Genomic DNA, 15,755 nt, shown 5'->3' on the forward strand with positions numbered 1-15,755 from the left:
TTTTTCTGCTCTCTCGCCGAGATTCAAAACTATATTCATGATATTATTTTTCAACTGATCCTCACTTTACTTTCAGCTGCTGAAATGTTTGTAGAGTACCGTATCGCTGGCGAATCCGAGGACGACTTAATTTTGACGACTTTGGTATCGACAGGTGTCTCATCTCTTGCTGTGGTTGTCAACGTTTGCTGGCTCTCATCTCGTCTCAGACTCTGTGCTGTGGTCCAAATTATAATTCCATGGCTCCAAACAATTGAAAAGAAGATGGTGAATGAAAAAAATAAAAAACTCAAGACTTAAAAAAAAAAAAATAGTCTCTCAGAAGACTGAAGCAAATAGATACCGACTATGTACATCCAACTACATTTTTAATTGTACATAGTGTATATATTTAGATGAAATCTATTTTTGTCATTTCATAGTCACCTACTCTTGCATTGTAATTTTATCCATTAGCTTTGAATATGAAAACTGTGTCTCTTATAACTCCAATGAATAGGAAGTGTGAGTGCACGTCTGTGCCTGCAGCTCTTTGTCTCTCAGTCCATCTATGCTGCTGAGTGAGAGCGCTGAGTTTTTACAACATCTTTTCTCACACAGGTGTCTCCATCTTCTTTTTGTCTATATGCATTTGTTAGTGCTCTGAATAGGAGGTGTGTATTACAACGCATTAGATGCAAGAGATGCAGCCGTAAATACGCAAGTTTAACTCGATAAAGATGTGTAGTCTGAGTCATTAGCATATCAAGTGTTTTTCAGTTGCTTTTCAGCTACACCTCTAACATCTGTTCTTCATGGAAAGTGCATGAGGCTACCCTTGTCTTCATTTTTTTTTTTTTTTAAAACCTGCCAAATTTAGTGAAAGATGAAAGACCTCAGAGTCCTGTGGATATGATGTTGACACACCTGACTGGCTTCAATTTTCTGCCAGACATCAGACCCCAGCAGTGAGAAAATATGGGCAGGCTATCATGAGATTGCAACAGCACACCACATCCCAAAAAAGCTATTTGATGGCTGAACCCTTCAAGAAAAAGAAAAAAAAAAAAAGTTTCATCCTGATTTATGTGTTTACCTTGGAAAACAAGTTTAAATACATAAATGCACACCTAATTCAAGAGTCTGTCTGTGCTGCAGTGCACTGAGGACGAACCAGGAAATCTCAAAAATCCTTTGAATAAAAATGAGGCGTTACACCTTTTGAGTGAAACATATAAAGTGCATTAAGTACTCGGTTAGTATTTGGTGTAAAACGCCGGGATTTGCTGAACCAGCATCAGAGCATTACGACCCCTAAATCTGCATTTCAGTGAGTGATGAATTAGCCTGTTGACTTCAGGCAACTCACACGTCACGGTCTTAGAAAATGATGGAGAGCCCTTCAGACGCTGTTCAGTAACTCCCTCACAGCTGAGCTCACAGTCCGCCGCCTGGCTGGTCGTCCTGTTAAACAGCTTCCATATGACAACGTGCAGATGACTCAACTGGAGACAGACTGAGCACCTGCCTTGCATTTTCTGTTACACTTTGTGCTTCGGCTTTCTAAAGATGAGCTCCTGTAAGAACCACATTGCCTCACATCGTCTCGTCAGTTGTACAAGAACTCTGTTTGACCCTGAATTGAATAAAGACACAGCTGACCTTCTAAAAGACGCATTAAAGCAAGAACATTTGCAAATGACTTGAATGGGAAAAGGAGAAACAGTCAAAGGATTCAGGATTCATAATATGTTGTTCTTTTGTTGTTGTCAAAAATAAAACTATTCACAAATATATGGTACGTTTTAACAAACTAAATGAATTTCTGAAACTGGTCACTGCAGTGTTCACACTGGAGTAAATGATCTATTTTCAGTTGTAAAAAGATTCCACTTTTGTGTATAAAATACATACACCGGGCTTTGGATATGCAGTTCATTTGTTTTATGGTATCTGACAGTCTGAAAAACAAAATAATGCCAGATTTACCCTTTAATAAATCTAAAGAGACAATACACTGTGTCTATTGTGTAGAGACCCTGACTGGTCCTATACTGTCCTACAAATGATAAATAATACACAGACCTTTGCATGAAGGGTTTAGCGGATCCATTGTCTAATGCTTACTGTATATCTAGGTTTTTGTGAACTCGGAAGGGAAGAATTCAGATTCATAAGTAGCCACATTAAAATATTAAAATTCTAAAAGGTACAAGCAGGTTTAAGCCCAGCAGAAAATGCAGTTATAAATGTTTTTTAGCAAAATGTACTTCAGGTTTTGAAAGCAGAAAAAACTGAAAAAGGGCAGCTGTGAGTGAATTGTTTTTATTATGTTATCATGTGTAAGTAGCATTTTACTGTTGTAAACAGTTATAGTGTTGCATTGGAGCTAATTCAATTTGATTTCATTTAATTTGTTACAAAACACATGATTTGTAAGTTCACTGATCTGCCTAACCTTTAAAAAAAAAAAAAAGGTACAATGATTCCCTCTGAAATGTAAAGCAGAATAAAGACAATTGACATAAAATGGAAATACTCAAGAAAAGTACAACTGCCTCAAACTAACGGTTCAGATTTGCAGAAGCGTTCCACACTTCTATCCGTGAACTCTCCAACTATGTTACCTAACAAAAAGGTAGTTTCTCTATATTTAGGCTTCTCTGTTTTCTACTACGTTGTCTTCGTCGGGAACAACAGGTTTCACCGAGTTACAGAAGAACAGGCCGACCCTTAAACACCCCTTAAGTCTCTTTTATTGTTTTGTTTACGCCAGCGAGCTCGTCGCGCCTCGGGGAAGGCGTGAAGGCGAAACACCGCGGCTCGACTCTTCTGCACCACAAGTCTACTCCATAACCAGTTACAGACGCTCAAATCCAATCATATGTAATGACTTATTTTTCCATGGTAACGGTGTCCAAACCTTTTTCTGCCAACTGTAATTCACAATTCCAATTAAAGCCTGCACCTCAAACTCCAAAACACAGTGTGAATTTGGTGATAATTACTTGTGCAGGGGGCAAGAGATCCCACAAAACAAGATGTCATTTAATATCTCCTAATGGGAATGCTTTCTGTGACACAGGTAGAGCTTCTGCAGCGGAGGGCCGCTGTAAGTCCTGCAAGAAATATTAAGAAAATAAGCATTTGTGTTTGTGCTGTTATAACAGAGCTATCGCTAAGTTAATTGAACCCTTAGCTCGACAGCAACAACAAATCAATACAAGCTCAAAGCCCACTCCGGGACTCTACATCACATTTCTAAGTATGCTCTGTTTTACACAACGCACACAACCACTATCATACATCACCAGATACAAATGCAACACTTCACCTGTCACTTCTGCTCATACACAGATCGTTAATGCGAGTGAGTTTATTGCTTTTGAAGGCAGATATGGATTATAATGTCTTTACGGTGAAGCTGCCAATAGATTACATCTTTTCCATTTATACCACAGCTTTAAATCTTCATTAGCGGATATTTTGTGGCCACTTGAGGGTGGTGCAAACAAGCAAATACATCTTTGACCTTTTTTTTTTTAAAGCAGCCCACTGCCCAATATCACACCCGGCGTGGGGTAACTTTTACATTCATTTGGATCCATCTGTGTGTCTGGCCAGCTTCAAATTCTCTGAGCTCTGCTGTCTATTTACAAAGTCCACAGAAAAAAAGAGCTGCCTCTTTTGCTGTCAGGTGTTTAACTAGCACAAACCTCGCCTGGGTTTGCGTGCACAGGAGGATTCTGGAGTGTATTTTGCAGAAACTCTGCTGCATCTGTAAACAATGTTGATGAGAGAGGGAATGAAACAGTCAAGTTCTGGGACATAAAACAAAAACAGAGAGCCGAACGATGCTGCAGTGAACGGTTCTGTACAGCTGAAAGAGACTGCAGATAAATCTCTGTGGGTTCATCACTAAAAGGAAACTTTCTTACAAGCACATCATCATTTGACCCATAAAGATAATGATTAAAGCTGTTTTTTCTTTTTTTTGTTGTTGACATTTTCATGCAAAAAAGATCCGGTGCCGTTTGTCAAAATGCTACAGAAACTTAATGCACTGAAACTTTAGATGAGCCAGCATAATGTGCGAGGAAAACTAATTGCCATTTAAAGTTGTAAAGTTTTTTTTTGTTTTGTTTTGTTTTTTTAATAAATGATGTCAGAGGAGCCCCGAATGGCAAATACTGGCAAATAGCAGGTACATTTAAGAAGGGGGAAAAGGAATGATGTCACCAAATCAACCTGTTCTGTCAGCTGTAAAATAGTAAGTGAGCCTCACCGTCAAAGTGAACTGGTCCAATGTCGTATCCGTGTCCTGTATAAAGAGACTCACTTCATAGTCGCCTACAGCAGCATTTTAGAATATGTGTCACATGAAAGATTTTACATGAACTTCTTCAATCACACAACATACAGTCTCTAAAAAACTGCTGAAAACAAATTATGTGAAGAGTTGGTACGATTTAAAAGGAAACAGAATCATCTATAAACATGCAAATCACTGCATCTATTAACCCGGCAGGATCCAGTATTGAGAGATTAATACATGCATGAAACCATGATCAGATAGTTGTTGCATCCATTTGACAGTTTTAAAATATTCACTCAAACAGTATCAGAGCGTGAAATATGCACATGCTTTACCAGGTAACTGCAAGAATCTCTAAACTGTAGTTTAAGTAAAGTTATAAGTCAATGAAATGATCGGCCCGAGACATTTTCAACTGAATCAGGATAACACTTGTGTGTCATGTATTGAGTCATGCAAGAAAAGAAAAAAAGAGTTTGAGGGTTCAAACAGAAGGTTGAATGGCTCTCAGGCTTCTCTCACAAGGACACAGATGAGCTTAATGACCAAAGGAAAGAAAAGAAGATGAGTCAGTTTACTACTTGGACCAAAAAGGTCCCCCAAATACTGCGACCAGTGGAAAGACTGGAGCCGCTGTAGAAAAACACAGGGTACAAAAACAAAATCAAACTTCATTAAAAACATGGCAACAAATAAATTTTTAAAAAATCATCCCAGCGGAGAGAAGATGATAATAGCAGCAACAAAAAACTAAAACAACAGTTGTGGTGAAAAGGCAGCCAAGGCAGTAAAAGATTTGGAAGTCAAATCAACATTAAGCAAAGAAAATATCTTCCAACACGTTCAGTTAGCCAAAGCGCAGATATTTGTATTTACATGAAATGTACAAAGAAGGCAAAGTGCCACAAAAGAAAATGGATTACAATACAAACACTCAAAACTCAAGATGAGTGAACTCTGTGTACATTAAAACTAATAGGTAGTGAAGACTTTGAAGGAATTCGACCAATGAAGCTAAATCTGATTCTGAAGTTGTAGATCTGACTCGATCTGATTAGGAACCCGAGGACACTAAGCCCCACCCACAGACAGCGGAAACCTGGCTGCACCAAAGACCTGTCAATCAAACAGACGTGGCAAAAACATGGCTTTTTGAGGCCTAATATTTAATTAATGACGGGATTATTTTCAGATGGACCACCAGAAAACTAATAAGAAGGAGGGACTTTAGCTAATGACACCATAATGAGTTGTGAAGAAAATGTATTCAAATTTCATGATAGAAGTTGAATGGGAGTCTATGGAGCCAAAGCCTTTTTAGAGCCAACCCCTAGTGGCTCTCTGTGGTATTGCAGTTCAGGGCACTTCCATATTGGCCTCATTTTACAGGCTCTCACGCTACATTCTCTTTTATATGCAGTCTATGGGCAGCACAAGAGATCTCTATAATCAAGGTGGACACCACTTTTTAATGGGAACAAAAACCTGATGAGACGAGCCACGCCGGCCTTAATCAGAGACGATATCTCTGCAAACAAAGTGAACGGCTTTTCGTGCTCCCACTGTTGTTCCTGCCAGACCCCCCATTTCCTCTCCTTCCCTCCACCCAGAGTGAAGTCTCATCCTGCTCCAGCTGACGCTCAGTTTAACTGTGACTGAAACACAGCGTTTGCCGTTTGATCGCTGGATTTGTTTCAGCACCTGCAGGCCCACCGCCTTGGCTGTGGTGTCTTGCTTTTGTGCCAGCAGGAGGACGGCGAGCCCAGGAAACAAAAGGAGAAGACTTTGTGAAGACTCGCACACAGCACCACAAAGAGTTTCTTAAATTTCAGTGGAATAAAATTACCCTGAAACTTCATGAAGCCTAAAGCACCCAATTACATCATTGCATTAGCTTCCTTTCAACTGTTAACTTTATTTGCACTGGTTATTTTCCAGCACGCTTTATCAAGGGCGATGTGTTGAATCAAGCCTTTGTTTTTCATATCCTCCTTCAGATATCGGAAAAAAATAACCGCAAATGAGTTTCGAGGACGTTGGCGGGCGATCCGATGGGAGCGCAGGAGAATTATTGATACAGCAGTTTGGCCAATTCGCTGCTTGCTGCATTAATAGGTGAACAGCCGGGGGCAGGCCTGGGATCTTTAGTTAATAGAGTGCCTCCTGCTTCATCCGGCACCACCTAGACATCTGAGGGTTCATCTTCCATTAAGAATTATTGCTTCTGAAAACAAGTGCTCCACCCCAAATTGAACATCAGGCTGCGTATTACAGACCGGTGCCAGCGGGGAAATCACCAGAGCATCCCACTGGAAGACTCAGGGCTGAAGGCACAAATAATCCACTTAAAACTTGTTTGACTTCTGCATGTTTGGTTTCATTCAGAAGACATTAGTGTTGTTCATGAAAAATAAAAGCAAACGCTAACGGCACAGACATTACAGTGACGTCAACGGAAGGAGACGACGGACGCCTTAATGGCATCAATCACGTCTCTTGTCAACATCCACTACGTCCTATTTACTATTCAGCTGTCACCATCTGCGATTTAACGCCGATTCTTGTGTATTATTTCACAAATACGTCCCATTAAAACGTCTGACAGCTGACTGTAAACAGACCAGTATATTTTCCTCCACGTCACTCTCACCATCAACCTTCACAGCATCATTCACCTTGATGAGATTAGTCTTGGATCTATCGTTAAGACGGTACGCAGCAGAAACGACGGCGCTCGGGTTTACTGCGGTTGCTGAGAAGTTGTTCAACTAGAAACCTTTAAATAACTTGGATTGGAAATATCACAGCTCGTCACTGTGTTTGCCACGTGAGCCATCTGTGCAGACTATAGACGTCGGACACTCAGCCACCTGCCTTGGTTGGCATGATTGTGAAATTTCAGTCGTCCCCAATCTAACAACATCACTGTCTGGCTAAAAAACAAAAACAAGTGTTGATTGAAAGCGCTGGTCTTGTGAATGCTGGCTCGCACATAGGCTCTAGAGGGGACAAGTTCATAATAAATACAAAATAACTAAAGACAACAAATTACCACCAGATTAAGAGTACATTTGTTTGTACATGAGAATACTGAATAATTTAAGTGTAAAATTCAGTATTCTATTTAAAGCTAACAGAAAATTGTATTGACAAATTAATCTTAACTAAAGCACCGCTTACTTGATTTTTGTGAAGCCTGTGTTGTGTCAGCAGCCGTTTTCAAGGTCGAGAATGAAGTGTAAAATATCGACTGCTGCTGAAGCCGGTGTGATAAGGCTGAAAGCTCCAGAACAAGCAAGTCATGAACCTTTAGTTAAGATCATCAACAGGATTGTGTACTTTACAGTTTCTTCTGGTTTAATGCAGTTACTTTATCTTTTTTTCTTAACTTTAGATCTCACTGCTGTCTTTAACTACTGTACTCAATGAGAAACATGCAATTAGTGTCTTCGAGGATGAATATTTAAAGTCATGTTAAGTATGCTTTTGATAATAAAAACACAAATATACTTGTCCTGGGATGTCAAATCTGCCAAACAAAATTGGTGAAGAAATAAGTGTTTTAAAAAAAACACAAGGACGCTCTGAAAAGTTTTGGACACTAACACAGTTACACAGTAAATACCTCCAAATGTTCACAGGTGGATTTTAACAAGAAATAAAAGGCAGCTTTTATCCTTTACGACATTTGAATTGTAAAACTTCAATAGCAGTGACATCATTAATTATGAACGGGTCTGCAAACTAAGAATGGGACCTAATAAATACTTTGTTTGCAGTCCTTAAATTATTAAAAGTGAAGGCAAACAAAAGCGGGAGCCTGAAAGCACAAAGTGTCTGGGAGGTTTGAAAAGGTGTGAAGTTTTTATGTTTTCAATGGAACACTGCCAATATTTTACTGCAGTTTGTTCAGTCTGCTGCTGATCCTCGGAGAACCGGGGGATGTACAAAAGTTAAATGAGCACACGAACGCAGCGAGCTCCAGTGCAGCGTCCCCCTGACAATGTAGTACAGATAACTATGAAGAAGACCATTAAAGGTAACTCTTAAAGGTGTCCGACTGTGTTACACTTACATTAACATTAATAAATGATGGCAATATAAGATTCTTGCTCATGTTATTCAAACCCCCCCCCCCCAAGGATTAATTAAGTCTTTCATACTGGACTCCTTTGCAACGAGGAATTTTTACATTTCCATTGCAGAATAAAGAAGAAATCCAGACTCACCCACCCTGACCCTGTATCTGTTGTAATTCCATCTGCAGCATTTCCTCATTCCTCCCACACTGCGGCAGAAAGCGGCGAAGATTTTAAAAAAATAAATAAATAAATAGTATTTCTGAATCGCTCAAAAAGAAGAAAAAAAACATTCTTGTCCGACTGTATAACTGTTCTGGAACTTCTGATTAACTGTCGGTCAGTGAACGCCTCAAGAGTCCCTGCTGCGTCTCTTTACCGCATACCTATCGAATATTTTGCAGCTCCTAAACTTTATGCACATTCCTTACGAGTCTCGTGAGTTCTTGTTTGTTCACACTGAGGATTCCACTGTGATGAATCATTGAATGAAATTGCCAGATTTGCCTGTTTGTGACATCTGTGTTTATTGCAGGAGGCTTTTGATGTCTGAGATCTCATTTCTAGACAAACTCTGTCCGCGCCAACGTGATCCAAACGGGATTCTTGCCATAAAATGTGATAAATCAGACTGAATAATACCTGCTGTCTTCTATAATGTCATTATCCACCTTACATTTCTACGACTGAGATCTAAAAACGTGACGTAGATAACCCACAAGTCATGATGTGCCCTTAATAATGATGTCAGTAATAAGGTAATAATTATATCACTAGTTTTCCTTGTAGAATAATTACAGCATCAGCTGCAATTTCCATGAGGACTCCCATGAAGGAAGCAACAAATCCCTGAGCACCAGACTACATATGGAAGGCATTGGCCGTGTTGTTAATGGATGCATGAAAGTAAGAGTGAAAAGCCCCGAGGCCGTCGGGCGTTCGGCGCTCCACAGCTCCTTAATTACTTGGAAGGCTGAAAGTTAGCAGACGGAGTGGGCGAGACAAATAAATGTCCTAATCATGACCTACAAAGCTCGTGTTCATCAGCGAGAGAACGTTGTCTTGTGATGTGACGGAGGGAGCGGAGATGTTAAAACCGACCCGGGACATCAGAGAACGTGGTCACAATCAAGTCCAACAACACATGTACAGCTGGGAAATAATTCACATGATACTTTAATATGGTGGAGCTTCTACGGCCCTTAAACAGGTGACTGCTCGGGGCTTCATGTCTTTTCAGATGACAGTGAAAGATGCTCCAGTTTCCTCCAACGGACGGAGGCCACAAAGACGCACGTTTCGCCGAGGAACAAAAGTGTTTTGGCGAGTATTAACCTTGAAACTAGTCCAAGGTGTTTTACTGCCTTCTGAGTAAATCAAGCACCTCAAAGTCGGGATACAACCATGGCTGGCCAAAGGAAATAAATCAGAGACACGTACAGTTCCCAGTTTTAGGTTTAGGAGTTTTGTCCGAAAAAAAAGGCATAAAGTTTGTGTCTGGCCTTCAGCTGGATGCAGCTGCTTCATCAAACTTATGCTTTCTGGCAACAGGTGGAGAAAATGCAGCTTTTTGACAACCAGCCGTTAGGCAGCAATACATCTTTTAAAATAACTTTGCAGTACAAAAATTAATACATTTCCCTGAATCTCTGTGTAAAGTTGTGGAACGGAAACTGCTACAAAGCTCTATCTAGGCAAAGCAATGCATTTTGAAGGAGCTGGTTTCATACAAAATGTCCTTTTGTATATACATTGATTCATTTACATTTTAAGACGTGGCTTGTCAGTGTTAACTATTGGCCTTCCGAAATTACATATTTATGAATATCATTTTGAGAATAAAGATATATTAATATTTGCGTTATACTTTTACATGGATCAGCCACGACATGAAAACCACTGACAGGTGAAGTATTAACTGTAAAACAACAGCCCGGGAATAAATCCTCCATTAATTAGGATCCTCAGTTGTTTTCCAATGTGATTGGGGGAGCTGTCCATTTATTTTAATGGTCAACTTGGAGGCGGTAATTTTGTGGTGCCGTTGGGCTTCACTGGTTTATACTAATATTCAAATGAATAGGGTTGACAAAATATTAGGAACACCTCTAAGTATAACAAAAGGCAGCTCAACAGCACCACGAAATCCTGGCCATTTAAATAAATGAACAACTCTCTCAGATTGAACAACCTGAAGGGAAGATTTATTGACTTAATGCTTCACCTGTCAGTGTTTTTAACGTTGTGGCTGATCGATTTATACTTTTACACACAAAAAACAAGCAGATAAAAGGGGGTTATTTGTTACTTCAAGACACGAATCGACAGTTCTCGATAATGATATCTGATCTGGGATATTCTGAACTCTGAAAGTATTTACGACCCCGAGACTATAAAACAAAGCACTTCCTCCTTCTCGTCGCTGAGTGTATGTATATGCAGAATGACTGATGAATAAATATCAGCCCTGCTCGGAGGTAAGAGTGATTACAAATCCCCCCGCAGTCCTCCGAGATGCCTGATAAAGTACCGGCCCAGGTACTCAACAGAGCAACAGATGAACAAGCTTGATATCACTGGGAATAGCAACAATTTTGCAGCAAACAAAATTACTTTTCCTCCTTTAAAACCTTTCTGACGGCATCTCCAGTTGCAACTCCAGTGAACCATTACGGCAGAGTAATCCCCATAAAAATTGACAAGAGCCATAAAGAGACGAGCAAACATCAGATATTGTGTTACGCGCCGAGAGCCGTGACATGATGGAAGCTCCCCATTGAAGTGTTCAGCAATCAAAGGCATCCTGTTGCTCAGCAGCTTTGCCATTGATGATACAGCTACTTCTTGTGAAACATCATACCAGTCAGACACACTGCTGATTATATTATACGAACGGGATCACTGTTTTCAGGTTTTTTTCTGTCTCTCGTCAGAGGATTTGTTAGAAAAATCAGTGCTGCTCTCTCCTCCAACGTATCCCTCCCTCTCAAGTGGAATTAATTGTCTTCATTAGGCCGATCAATGGGGCCGTTAATGGCAGCATGTTGTCCCCGTTATCACTGATCGCATCATGTGATTGTGCTGCTTTTCAAATCGGTAAACTGAATGTCATTTTGCTGTGACAGCGACCTGATTGGCCTGAGGTCAGCACAAAAGAGAAGGTAAGTGATTTCCTACAAGTTTCCACACCCTTAAAACGCGGCCATTCTTTGAGGTCGTCGGTGCAAGCGGACCAATGCCACCCACATTTGTTGCGACCTCAAGTGGCCGGAGAATTAATGACCGGAGCAAAGAAGGAAGTCAGGTGACAAGTGCAAAAATGTACGCAAGTAACTTTTTTTTTGTTTCAGTCCGAGACAAAAAATTAAAGTTACTTGCGTACATATTCCACCGACGTAACGAATGTTAGGTAACTTACAAGACGAGCGTAACGTTAATTGTGAAAAAAATGATTAAGTCAGTCCGTGATCGTCACCTAAACTTAACCGCGTCGGTTTTCACCCACAACCTACTGTTCAAACTGAGTGGAGGACAATGGGACACCGTCTCGGCATCCTCTAGTGGACCGATGGGTGTGTTACACCATACCGGGCTGAAAATAGACCTATTCTGGGCATTTCAGTGCAAGAAACGTGTTGACACAAGAGTCCTCTGCTGCAACTCCTCTGATTAATTACAGAAACGGACCTGTCCGTCAGCAGTAAGCTTTACCGCGACTCTCTCAGCCTTTCATTCACTCTGTCGAGCTGATGAGTTCACTGCTCGTGTACGGTCCTCAAATAGAAGTCTTTTAACACTTGTGAGGAAAGTACTGCCTCCGTTTAAGAGCTTTGTTGTTGTTGTGCGCAGGAAAGCCTATCGTCAGGGATTTTCTACTGCTCGTAGTCTCTGGAGAGAACAACTCGTATTTCTCCACCTGCCTCAGATGTGGCTGTTATCTCTGCAAACCCTCCTTCTTCTCTCAGTGCTTCCTGCTAAGGTCAAATAAGGAGAATGGGGTTAGTCTAACAACAACAACAACAACAACAACAAAAGAGGGCTGATTGAAGTCTAGATTAGAAACCAGAATATATTTTCACAGATTTTGACAGGTACCGTGCTCTTTTTGATGCTTGGCGATTTGGAGCACTTTCTATGGTGCCACTTTATCCACAATGTCATCGTTTCTCAAGAAACCTCCTGTATTTCTTTACCTCATGCATAATATAATGCCCACACTCACACAGTCAGTGTCAGGATAGGAGGGCACCGATAAATAATTTAGCAGCGAGGATGAGAGCAAGTCAAGGTCTCGGTAGGGATGGACTGATTGAACGAGAGCTGAAAGCAAAGAAACCTGCTAAAAACGTCACAATTATGAATTAGACTGAACTATCACCGATAAAAGGTTTGCAGATTTAAATTGCAAAATGCGGGATCATTATCATCTAAAAATTACAGCTGGGCTGTGACCAACACAAAAGCTTTACTTGGCAGAAGCAGGATGCTGTCAGCACTTATTGCCCCAGTACTCAGTGCTGTATATTAAATGTACAAATAATGATGCCTTCTTATTAAGATTTTTCCAGGCACAGCTCCAATGAAAGGAAACATTTCACCAAGTCCTCGACAACATAATAAAGCTTTTGGAATCAAAATCCTTCAGATTAGCGGAAAGCTGTCTCAGTAGAGCTGCCGCTGTAAACATGCAACGAACAATCACGCCACGAAAAATGGCCACAAGACATGTGGCGCATATTTTTAGGAGGTTCCATGTGGAAAAAACAAAACAACCTGTGAAGGTCATTTGATGAGATGAGATCTCAGTAACCGAAGTACAAATAACAAAAAAAATAGTTTTTGACTCAAACACTGAAGGTTATATCACCACGATAAAAGAGCATCTGGGGAGGATTTTACCTCCATCATTTATCAGAGTTTTTTCTGCCGCCTAATGTGAGAGAGGCTGCGATGTCCTGCATACTAACACGCCACACAGCACTCAGCCGAAAGCAAAATGAAAACCTTTGTGAGACTAGTGAGCGTCTGTGATTACGTTTCAGGGAGTCGCAGCTCCATCCGGGAAGCTGGTAAGGTGGTAAAAGCCGTGGAGGTATTGTGCTCCCCGGAGACCTGCTCAGATGAAAATAAAGATACTTAAGGAGGGTGAGTGGCAGACGTGGTGACTCGTACGCAGGAAAAAGGACAAATAAATAAATATCGAACAGTTATTTTGTGTTCTCCACACATAGTTTTAACAAGAGCCTTTTGGGTACTACAGCTTGTTAGCTTAGCTTAGCATAAAGACTGGAAGCAGGGGGAAACTGTTAGCCTGGATCTCTCCGACAGTCACGAAGCTTTCTTCCTGTTAAAAAGGGCGTTTTTTCCTTCCGGCTGTCGCTCCTACGGGAATTGTTGAATTTTGGGGTTCCTGTCCTACGTGCCCTGAAACGCCTTGTGTTGCGATTTGTTTGTACATTTTAAAATCTGCTCCACGAACTCCAGCACCCGTCGGCTCTGAAGGTCCCGTCCTGTCTCCAACATCCATCCGGGACATCGCTCGAGGAGGTGGCCTCTCATCATCGCCGGAGTCTCAAATGTTTCAAAAGTCCAACAGTCCTGACCTGATTTAGTCATTATTAATTCCTACTGATCTCTTTCATGAAACCAGGTTAAAAGCTCACTAACTAACACATTGTTTGTTTCATGTGTATAAAAAAAAAAGCCAACTGTAAAAAATGGGTCAGATTATTGGTTTAGCTGCAGCTCTCCTCTCCACAGACTGAAGAGGTAAAGAACATCACAAAATCTTCTGAACAAATCTAATATTGAATCTTTTTGTGGCAAATAGTTCTTCGATTTCGAGGTCTCTTATTAAACCCTTTTAGCGGGAGGATTTATGTTTTCTGCTCGTTGTGCTCTCCAGAATTAAGCACACTAAAACAGAGGAGACAGAAGCGTAGTTATAAAAGCCCTAAAAGATTACATAAAATTAAATGTCATTCTCTGTTAAATTCATACGTTTTTGGTATGCAAATACAGTCACGCAGCACATAACGCACCACCTCAGAAAAGTGACAACTGCTCGTGTTGCGAGGTCGTTGGCTCTGCACAGCCCGTTCTCCGCTTTAATGCATCCGTGTCCTGTTAAATAAGATGTTTTGCAGTTGGAGAATGAAGTGATTTTCTAATGCATGGTGGTGCTCACGCTGCTGAAGAAAAAAAAAAAAGACAGCTGGAGGCAATGCAAATGACTGAGTCTAACTGGACTCCCAGGAGATGCGTCATAGCAGAGCCCATTCCAACATCCAACCACTGACTTTAAGAATCGTGTTGAATTGAAAGCCCCCGTGCCACTAATTTGCATTATGATGGAAGTGTTTTTCTCATGCAAGAGAGCCCCGTGCCATTAATTTACTTTTCCCCCTCTCTCTTTGTACAAGGCGATATCCTCCATCCAAGCTTCTCTGAAGGACTAGTTTGATTTGATAGGCTTTGAAGAAAGAAGCCATGCTGCGCGCATGCAGAGTAGCCCTCATTCTCCTTGTGATGAATTAAGTTGTGCATCATGCACGGGGGCTTTGACACGGCCCCAGCCTCAGACGTTGCACGCTCCATGTCTCCAGTCGGCAGTGCATAATTGCCACGGACTCGTGCCCGTCTTCATCTTCAACCCGGGCGCTCGTTTAATTCCACCGAGGAAGACTCGGATCCACTCGCTGCCCAGGCGGCCCCGTTTGTCGTCTTCTGTGGATTTCAGTGACAGCTCGGGGCTTCAGACGATGGCTGTTCACTTCCTGATCCTGTCATGGGGGTTCATGGTAAACACTGACCTCAAGGGATGGATTAACCATGAACAATTGCGATTATATAATCTCAGACAACTGTCCTGTGATGTGCTGATTTATTTTTTATTTTTTTTAATGGCTTTACAGTACATAAAAAAAGGAGCACCGTGCAATTTTAATCTTTTCTAATGTGTAAAAATTGAATTCGGTTCATTTACTACAAACAGTCACAACAAAACCTGAAGAACATATTTCTCAAAAAAGTGGCATCGAGCCATTGCATTGCATTCTGCAGGTGCTCAGATTAATACAGCTTCCCAATGCAAACATAGTTTGAGTGGTCACATGAAACTTATTTTCTACCTCAGTTTACAAACTGATTCCATGTTGCAACACACAGTAAGTCTTTAAGAAACTCACCCATGTACATCTATACATTACTGTACATCCACAGGGGACCAACTCAACACAAAGTATGAAGACTCTTAGATGAGCCACATATTCACCTGGAGCCATCAAAACATGAGAGTCCATGTTGTTCGCTGCAGGAAGATCCAGATGAGTATTATGTAATATACGTCTGGTTTTATGAGGCCAGAATGAGATTTTCCTCAG

Source organism: Brachyistius frenatus, unplaced genomic scaffold (genome assembly GCF_029030835.1).
Source record: "Brachyistius frenatus isolate BFR_SWC_R1_liver_20210118 unplaced genomic scaffold, ASM2903083v1 Contig_308, whole genome shotgun sequence".
NCBI classification, from domain to species: domain Eukaryota; kingdom Metazoa; phylum Chordata; class Actinopteri; family Embiotocidae; genus Brachyistius; species Brachyistius frenatus.